The sequence below is a fragment of the Neltuma alba genome, unplaced genomic scaffold (genome assembly GCF_004799145.2).
Source record: "Neltuma alba isolate B1F8T4 unplaced genomic scaffold, ASM479914v2 tig00003611_pilon, whole genome shotgun sequence".
Lineage (NCBI taxonomy): Eukaryota > Viridiplantae > Streptophyta > Magnoliopsida > Fabales > Fabaceae > Neltuma > Neltuma alba.
In genome coordinates this window covers 1-9265 of record NW_021633352.1, presented here as the reverse complement: position 1 = coordinate 9265, position 9265 = coordinate 1, and the positions used below count along the sequence as shown (strand labels likewise).

At 30.8% G+C, this 9265-nt stretch overlaps 1 long non-coding RNA gene across 1 annotated transcript; it reads right to left on the bottom strand.

The window, feature by feature from the left end:
- Nucleotides 1-5546: 5546 nt before the first annotated feature.
- LOC114742014 (uncharacterized) lies at nucleotides 5547-6185 on the bottom strand. The gene is made up of 2 exons (XR_003739819.1): nucleotides 6130-6185; nucleotides 5547-5825 (listed from the first exon to the last, which is right to left on the bottom strand). It is a non-coding gene; the product is annotated as an uncharacterized LOC114742014 (long non-coding RNA).
- Between the last annotated feature and the right edge of the window lie 3080 nt (nucleotides 6186-9265).

Below are 9265 nucleotides of genomic sequence, written 5' to 3'. Positions count from 1 at the left end.
ATTGATGCAAACGTTTTGGCTAACAAACTTCTATATAAGTAACACTTATATATATATATATATATATATATAGATATAGATATACACAGAGAGAGAGAGAGACAGAGAGATATATATTAATATGGGTTTATAGAGAAGAGATAGGAAAAGAAAAATAATAAAGCAGAAAAAGAAAAAGAAAGAAAAGAGAGGTTGCTTAGTGGAGCGAGCTAGTTTGGTTCTGCTTTCAACGTCTTTAATTTCCAAGTTTCTAACCTACAACGTCTACTTATAACCCACCAAGGCCTCAGTCCACCATTTTTCCATTTTTTATTGTATACTATGCATTCCCCTAATCACATTACATTGAAACTATATCTTCTTCTTCTTGTTTTGTTTTTTTTTTTTCTGCAGACACGTGACATCAACATGTATATATATAACGTATACGACTTTGCTTCCCTTCATTATTACTGTCATATATATTCTTATAGTTATTACTCCATTGTTTCTTGTTATGTGAGAATATAAAAGTCCATTTGACGTCCAAAATCTTGCTCAAGTCCCAACTTTCTCTTAGGGTAACGTCATTTGGTGGCTAATTAAGCTGCACGTTTATGTATATACCTATATGATCAACCGGTTGCTTTAACAAATTATAGATATGTATATGTGTATATGTAAATAGAATATTAAAAAAAATTGAACATATGTAGTACCTTTATTTGATTTATGCTTATTTGCATGCGTTGCGTTATAAATTTAAATGGATAAACAAAAAGCGACACTAAAATATTGTTGGCAATTCAGTGTTTTAAAATCAAAATGTAATTCCTTTTAATTAAACAATATAAAAACGAGTTACAATTTTTTTGGTACAGAAACAAGTCACAATTATTATTTTTCTGAATTTAATCATCACTTATTTCTCTGTAAATCTATAAATTTTTCTTCTCTATATTATACTGCGTATACATGTATATATTTTTGAATTTATTATCTATATATCTCAAAGACCAAATTATACATGTAACTTCAAGAAGCACCAACAGTAATAATTAACTTATGTTTATAGATGTTGATAAGGATTTAAATTTTAAAATATGATCTCTATCAATAACACGAGTCTCGTGGAATTAATTTATTATTAGGTAATATGTAAATAATAATAATAATAATAATAATGAAAGATAGATAGATATGTGGGGTTTGGTAATGTTGTTAGACAATATATTTGGAAGGGGAGAAGGATGTTTTAATTAGGTTTCGATCAGCTTTCAGGCGTAACTAACATTACATTTTATCTTACAAACTTCACAACGGCACGTGGATAGACTACAAACTACCACCTTTTTGACTCCTACATTATTTTTTGTCCCTTTTCCCTCTTTTCTTACCATTATGCCCCTCTTTCTCTTTTCGTTTTTCATTTCGGGGCAATCCATGTAGATTATTGCTCACTAGTCATGTCTCAAATTCTTTGGTATTATGGACAAAACTAATCTACAACTTTTGGATCAACATTTATAATTGATATGCTTCTTATTAATTAATTCATTAATTCCATGCATCTAACATCTATCGACACAACCAAAAAAAAAATCCATTCATTCAAAAAGAAGGTTAATTTGGAAAAAAATATTATGAAAAATCCTCCATTGAAATATTAAACTTGTCTAAAAATCTAGATATATATTCTTTTATTTTATTTATAAGTCGCTTTTAACGTATTTCACACAAATCAAAAAAATTCTCAAAACTCATTAATTCTGCTTTAAAATTTAACAATTTCAAGTGATTTAAATAGGACAAAAATAAAACATCTTTCTCTACCTTATAAATAGGATTAGAAAAATATTGCACCTTCTGAAAATGAATTACATCAGCGCAATTCAACTCATTTTAAGAAAAAAGCTTCTCATATAAAGACTTCTTTTTAACGATTTTTCTAATTAATTTCAAGTATATCAAGTTATGTATGGGGATATGTATATATGCACCTAGGCTTGATATAAGTGGTTGAGACCCGTGAGTGGGTAGATATAAACAGATGGGTTCATTTGCTTTTCAATACGGCAATTAATTAGATATTTAGAAAGGATTAAATGTTATGTTATTAGTGTGAAACTTGTTTTAATTAATTAATTAAAGTTGTTAGTTAGAGATTTGCAATTTAAAGGTGTCAAATAATGAGTCAATATTCAACGCTCACGTCCATGACCGGTATCCAAATGCGCACACAAAAATTCTTGGTTTGAAATAATAATGAAGTAATCTAGTTTCACATTAAATATGATGAGGTCATATAAGCATATATGTCAAAACTTATGTATTATACACAATGATATCTTTTAAAGAAAACTAATTATTTTCATGTGAAAGATAATCTTGATCTGAATGAATGACATGTATATATAACCTAACCAAAGAAAATAGAAACCACAATCCAATTATTTTAATATGACCAATATGATTAGCAAGATGATAAAGTAGGGGTATAGACTACTTGTTTTAATTTGGAAGAAGGAGTCAAGGAGCTTACTTGTGTATTTAAATTTACACCCTACACGATTTTTTCCTTTTATGTTCTAATTACAAGTATTTAAAATTTAACCCTTTACTCTCACATGCAACTTATTCTACTTTTACCACTTAAACTAATTAACCTTATGATTTACGTTGATCTTTTATTAATTACCAGCTAAGACTAAATGTTAATTTGTGAGGAATGAGACTTAGTCAAATTAATGTTAAGGTGAGATAATTAAGCCATAAAGAATAATTAGTCCAATAATTCTTATATGTAATCATCAAGTAAAGATTGATGACTCAAGTAACAAAAGATGGATGTAATTAATAAGAAGACGTGAATCCAACATAATAACAACCACCATGAGCGCCATTCACAGAGACAAACAGCAACTTTTCAACTTACTTGCTTTATATATCTTTTCTTCTTAATTCAATATTTTATGTATTTTGTTTATCATTTTCAATCTGCTTACTGCAATCTAATTTCAGTCAAGTTATATGTATTTTTTTTAAAAAATTAATTTCTTTATCAATTCCAAACTTTGTACAATTCAGTGTAATGTTCACTTACTTTTATCAATTGCAGATTTCTCCTCTTGCAACCATTACACACCTTCCAATCTTAGTATCAATTATACTCATATCTCATTTTGGCTTCATAAAAAATGGTAACGAAATTTGATCTTTCAAGGATAAAGATATAATCTCATCTCATCAAATTTTCAACCGTTCTTAATTGGGAAAAAATCACATTACAAGTTAAAACATGCATTTATTTAAACCCCAAAACAAATTACAAGATAGTGTATTATCGTTCGAAGAAATTAAAAGATCTCAAAAATTAAGAATTGATATTATTGGCCTTGTAAGATTACCAACCTGAGTTGAAATAAATAATTTTCATTGAAAAATAACACATCAAGGGTTAAAATAAAAAGAAAATTACTATAAGATACCAAAAAAGTACAATAACAAAAAAAAAAACAAATGAACTGCATAAACTTGTTGTCTTTTTTTTTTTTTAATATCAAAACTTGTCGTTATACACTAGTCACTTATTTTGTGATTGTATTCTTTAATTTCTTGAAATGTCATAATGATTTTCTTTAAAACAAATATATTCAAGACAGCTCATCTCATATCTACCTTCCAAGTTTTGGATCATTTATTATTTGTTTTCAGCACATAGGTCTTCTTTTATTAGAGTAAATCATGTTTAATATAATGTATTGTCGAGCACTAAATATAAACTTATTTTTTCATGAGAATTTGAACATTAATTGACTATGATAAGAGACATATAGAACTCTTTTCATTAGATTCAACCTCTATTGATTTTATATGTGCATTAATGATTTAATTTTAATATTAACTTGTTGATTATCGAGAAAAAATAAAATTTACAATAAAAATCAAGAAAAATATCCACTACAGATTAATTTTATGATAGATGGTTCAGCCGCAAATAAAGGCACAACAATTTTCCCTAATGGATTAACTCTTTTACAAATGGTATGCTTTTTTTTTTTTGCAACATGTTTTTAATAATATGTAGATGTAAATATGTGGATAAGACATTATTAGATCCCATCGTGCATTAATTGTATGATATCGAATTAATGAATATGTTGTACAACTCTTAAATAATACAGATCTGTTAAATGTTTAAAATTGGACTGTTTGATATCTGATGAGATCCTGAGAAGCTATCCCAAAACTAGTGTTTCTTGTTCTTCTTGTTTCTTACGTGTTAAGAGCAACACCAAATCTAATTATTTTTCGAACAATAATTTTGCGGACTCCTGAAACGACATAACGTTAAGTTTTCCCCTTTATATTCCGACGAGTCGTTTTGAAGGGAGGACGTGGCTACCACGGTTTTAAGCAAACTTTTGCATCATCGTATTATTGTTAGTCCACCAAAATCAGCACCAAGCATCTAATCGCGAAACTATGAAAATGATTTTTCAATTGTAACGAGTAATAATTTTAAGCATGTTGGATATTAAAGTTCCCTCTATCGAGCATGATTAATGCTCAAGTTAATTACTTTGACGTATAGTAATTTTACTTCACATGCATATTAAAAAAAAAAAAAGCATTTCACAGCCCCACAAAATCAATCATTATATAATTTTTTAAGGATATCATTGTCTTGTACTCCCCGGTCCTAATTTAAGACCCAATTGACTTATTGAGGAGATTAAGGAAGTAAGTTAAGTTGGTTATTATAATAAATAAGTGTTGTTATTCCTAAATATTCTTGCTAATTAAGTATATTGGCTAAAACTATCATTATTAGAAGGATTATCTTGGAAAAAAATGCATAAATATAAGAGAGAAAATGGATTGGGTCTTATAATTAGACCAAATAAAAAGTCAATTGGGTCTTATAATAAAGACCGGAGGAGTATTTCTTAATAAATTTGGCCCGTATGCTTTGTTTATCCATGTTAATTTTTTTAAAATGCTTATTCTATTGATAATTGTAATTTATCCCATCAATCAACCTCACCCTTATAATAAGCCAACAAAAGTGAGTTCAGTTAGTAAAAAATCAGCTCATAATTTGCAAAGTTATAAGTTCATATCCCGCTGTTGATATAAAAAAAAGCTCTAATTTTATTAAGCTCTCAAAATCCAACTCACCTAATTCTCTTGGAAAAAAAAATTCACCCTCATAATATGACTTTTTTAATTAAATATAATATTACATAAGCCAAAGTCTAGATAGCCTACGACATACCCATGCAACATATAAACATTATCCATCTCCAATTTATCAGGTTTAAATTGCATTTCATTTTTTAATACTTTTTTATTTAAAAACTATAACGCAAATAATAATTAAAAAAAAGAAGCTTTTAATTGTCAATTTATCCGGACACAATCTACACAGCAAGAGAATATAATGCAGTTGATTGTTTTTTGTTTAATCCTTTTTGCATAGATTAATAATTGTTTGAAACTTTCTCAGCCCATAACCTATTATATATTATTGTCCGGAAAACAAATATTGATGTTCTCCTGCCTGATTATGGAAGTTTAAACTTGCATGTTAGTCGCTCAGAATCGGTTAGAAAGTACATAATGATGTTACACAAGAAAGAATGTGTTAATAACTACTTTTTCGCTGATTACTACAAGCGAGCGACTATAATATTAATTTACATTGATTAATTCGCTTCTAATAAAATTTGTTAGTCCTGATTGGTTTACTACCTGGGTGAAGCATGCTAAAGATTCTCTGAAAAACTACTACTTAACCAGTCTCTTTTCTTTAAAGCCAGCCTTTACATGTAAGACGTCAATGCCTGCACCAAATGAGGGGAAAAAAATGTTAAAGTACACGTTTTATTACTTGTAACACCAACAAGCATCACTTGTAAAAGATGCAATTGCTTATTGTAAATTTTTTTTCCCTGGGTATGATATATAATAAAATAATAAAATATTTTGATAGCCATAACTGATCCAAAATGACTTGCGGGGTTAGTAAACAATAAATATTCCGTTATATTTGATGTGTGAAATAGTCTTTATATTGACTGTTGGCCTACCCTTGCTCCTAATTGCAGAAATTGCTTGTTTAAAAAGTGAGGGAAATCTCTCACCCACCATCTGTCTAAAGATTGGTAACTGTCGCTGCAGCCGTTTCTTCATTTGTTAACAAACACCCCCCGGGGGGGGGGGGGGGGATTATCTTAATCTCTGCATTGGTCCTGGATTGCAACGAATTAAAGGGGCAGAAGAAGTCAAGAGTATCCGACCTGAAACAGAGAGGCAAGGCATTTAGCAAATATGTACTCTGCTATTATGGGGTCGTAAGAAATCTGACAAATCCTAAAAATGGAAGGTATAACTAAATTTTTCCTAATACATCTTTTGATGTAATAATTACTAAGACCAGTATCAGCATCCCTCAGAGATAGATATAAAAGTCTCAACTTTCATATACAGAGTGCTACCTTGACTGTTCATCTGATTTACCTCTTTTCTTATAGTTATTAGCAATTTTACTGTTGCCTAGAATTAGTTTTGGTAGCACCAGAACTTCAATTTTCTTGTACTTGCATGCGCTTTTTTTTTCCCACGTTGTACTTGAATATGCTTGCAAAATATTATAGGAGTTTTTGTCCTGTTGGTCTCTCCTAACCAGGAAGATAACTCGTCAACAAACATAACAACCAAATGTGCAGCCTCTCCTTCCAACCAATTAACAAGCAGGAAAGCTTGGTCAATGGAGACTGCGTTACTTAAACGAGGAAGCTTCAACAGAAATGTTATTGCCAATCTATCAGCCAATTATTCTGCGCTCTACCCATTATATTTCTCATCCAATTTTTCGACTAATCCAGATTAGGTTGATCGTTGGACGACATTGCTCTTGTTGGAGAGAAAAGTTTGACAGACTCGCAACTCATATTAAGCTTATAGATGACATGACTAGCAAGAAGAGAATCCCAAAACTTCCTTTTTACTTAAGAAATTTTGATTACAGAAAATATTTACGTAATAAATCTTAATTACAGAAATCTTTGAAAGCATTAAAAAGGAAGATTCTAATTGGTTTTAAATCATGGCTGTTGGTTTTTCAGATTCTACTATATTTTATGTTTCAACAATATATGACTTCTCCTCTCAGGTTCCCCTGCTTAGTTCAGATGTTCTGATTTGATGCAGCCACCTATATTAGGAAAAAGTGTTTCTGTTTTTGGAAGTTATATTCACCTCTCAACTGTAAAAACTGCCGAAAACCAACTTTGAAATATTCCAAGAGGTTACTTTTTGATCATGACTTCCCGCCAAGACGAGTACACCTACCTATCATTCCCTAAGTCACTAGTAAGCCTCCATTTTCTACTTCTAATATCTCTACCTATTATTATTACTAGTAGTATTTTTATTTTTCGATCCAGCAATGTCAAGGCTACCATTTTCCCCACCATCTAATTCTAGACTAATTTAGAATTAAATGCTAGTTTAGATTATTCAGTCTTGGATGTGAATACTCAATCAAAAATTAAATCCACAATACTCAATCCACAATTAAATCCACAACTTGGAGTGCAACTCACTTTTATAACTTTATGGGCATTAGGTACAAGACAAAAATGTAGGGGTCATTGTTAAGCAGGGTTGCATTCAGTAGGTCTAATACTGACCCTGATGTAATATAGCACCTTTAAAATTCCTCTTAGAAACTACAAGTTGATTATTTTGGCTGCAAAAGCATGTGCGTTGTTGTCTCTTCTGCATTGATGCCTATGATGATTATTTTAGTCTTTTGCACTTAATCCAAAAGAGAAAAAACGGTAACATCAGAATTTTATAACTGGTACTATCCATCAAAAGTGATGTGAAGGCAATACCTCAATTGGATGAGCATCTACAGTTATCAGCAAGATATCCTTGCATAGATATGCGGCACTCCCTCGATTGTATACAGCGTGTAGTTGAAGAAAACTTTTTTCCTTTGTACAAGTAGTGAAACCTATCAATAGCATGTAGAACATAAACTCCATTAAGACCATATCTTTCGGCTTAAGTGTTCAGTGATGCAATGATCTCATGGCTCGGATGATAGCAACATTTTTGTCACATATAAAGTGGACTGTGGAAAAGCTCATTTCTTTGTAACAACCCCATTTAGAGAATCATACAGAAAGATTCTACAATCTTCAGCATCACTTATTGACTACATCAATATAATAGAGATACAGCCCACTAAATTGTTCCACTTTCATCCTCTAATAATGAATTTCCAAGTTACGAATTCGAACCAAATTATATGCCACGTGTATCCCACAAAACAAGAAATTATTAAATCTTAGCGTGCAATTGAAGGAATATCGCAAGTCGACTATTTCCAGCCGGATAACCTATTCTGATTCACGAATCAGTCAAATTTCAATTATACTAAATACAAAAGAGAGGACAGGCAATGAAATGAGTAGTCACTTATTGTGGAACAACTTCCCAATATCATAATCAGGCCCCAGAAAAGCCCAAATTCATTACATGAACCTTTCACTTCAACCAAATAATGCAACTTTATGACTTACTTGGTATCAGCAACTACATGAATTTGTCTGTTGCACCCATTAAAATATTTAACTTTTGCTTTGTTATCCTAAAATGATGAAAAGGATCCTTTACCATATATACTGTGGCAACCCACCAAAGAACTAATACTAAGTTTTACTTTTTGGCTATAAAAAAGTAAAGAGGCAGCAGTCTGAAAGTATAATCAGCCGATGACAACTACAATAGAATAATTAAGAGTCAGTAATTCAGTAACTTTTCATTTGTGGAAAATGTTATCGCTATGATTTGGTTCTGTTCACAAAGTAATTGTAAAATGCCAACAAACCACATGTGCCACCCAAAAGAAATATAAAAATTATTAGTGGAATATAAGCCAAAGAAGATCAATTGTAAGACATCCTGATAGGCAAACACGTTGGAGCCTTGCAAGCAACCTTGGCCAAAAACAATATACAATAGGATTGGAAAGGATGGTCTCAACTAGAAGCAGTGAGGTCTTCCAAATAAAAATTACTATCCCCCACCTGCGACATTACTCCCATGACCCGTTCCTCCAGTTTGCCCAACCTCATATTGAAAAGGAGAGAGGAGTATAATCCAACACAGAATAGCATATGATTACACATATAGCTGCTGCAAGAACATATGCACCTCTATTGAATTTACATACTACAGACAAGTTGCTCTATTTACAAGTATCTGACTC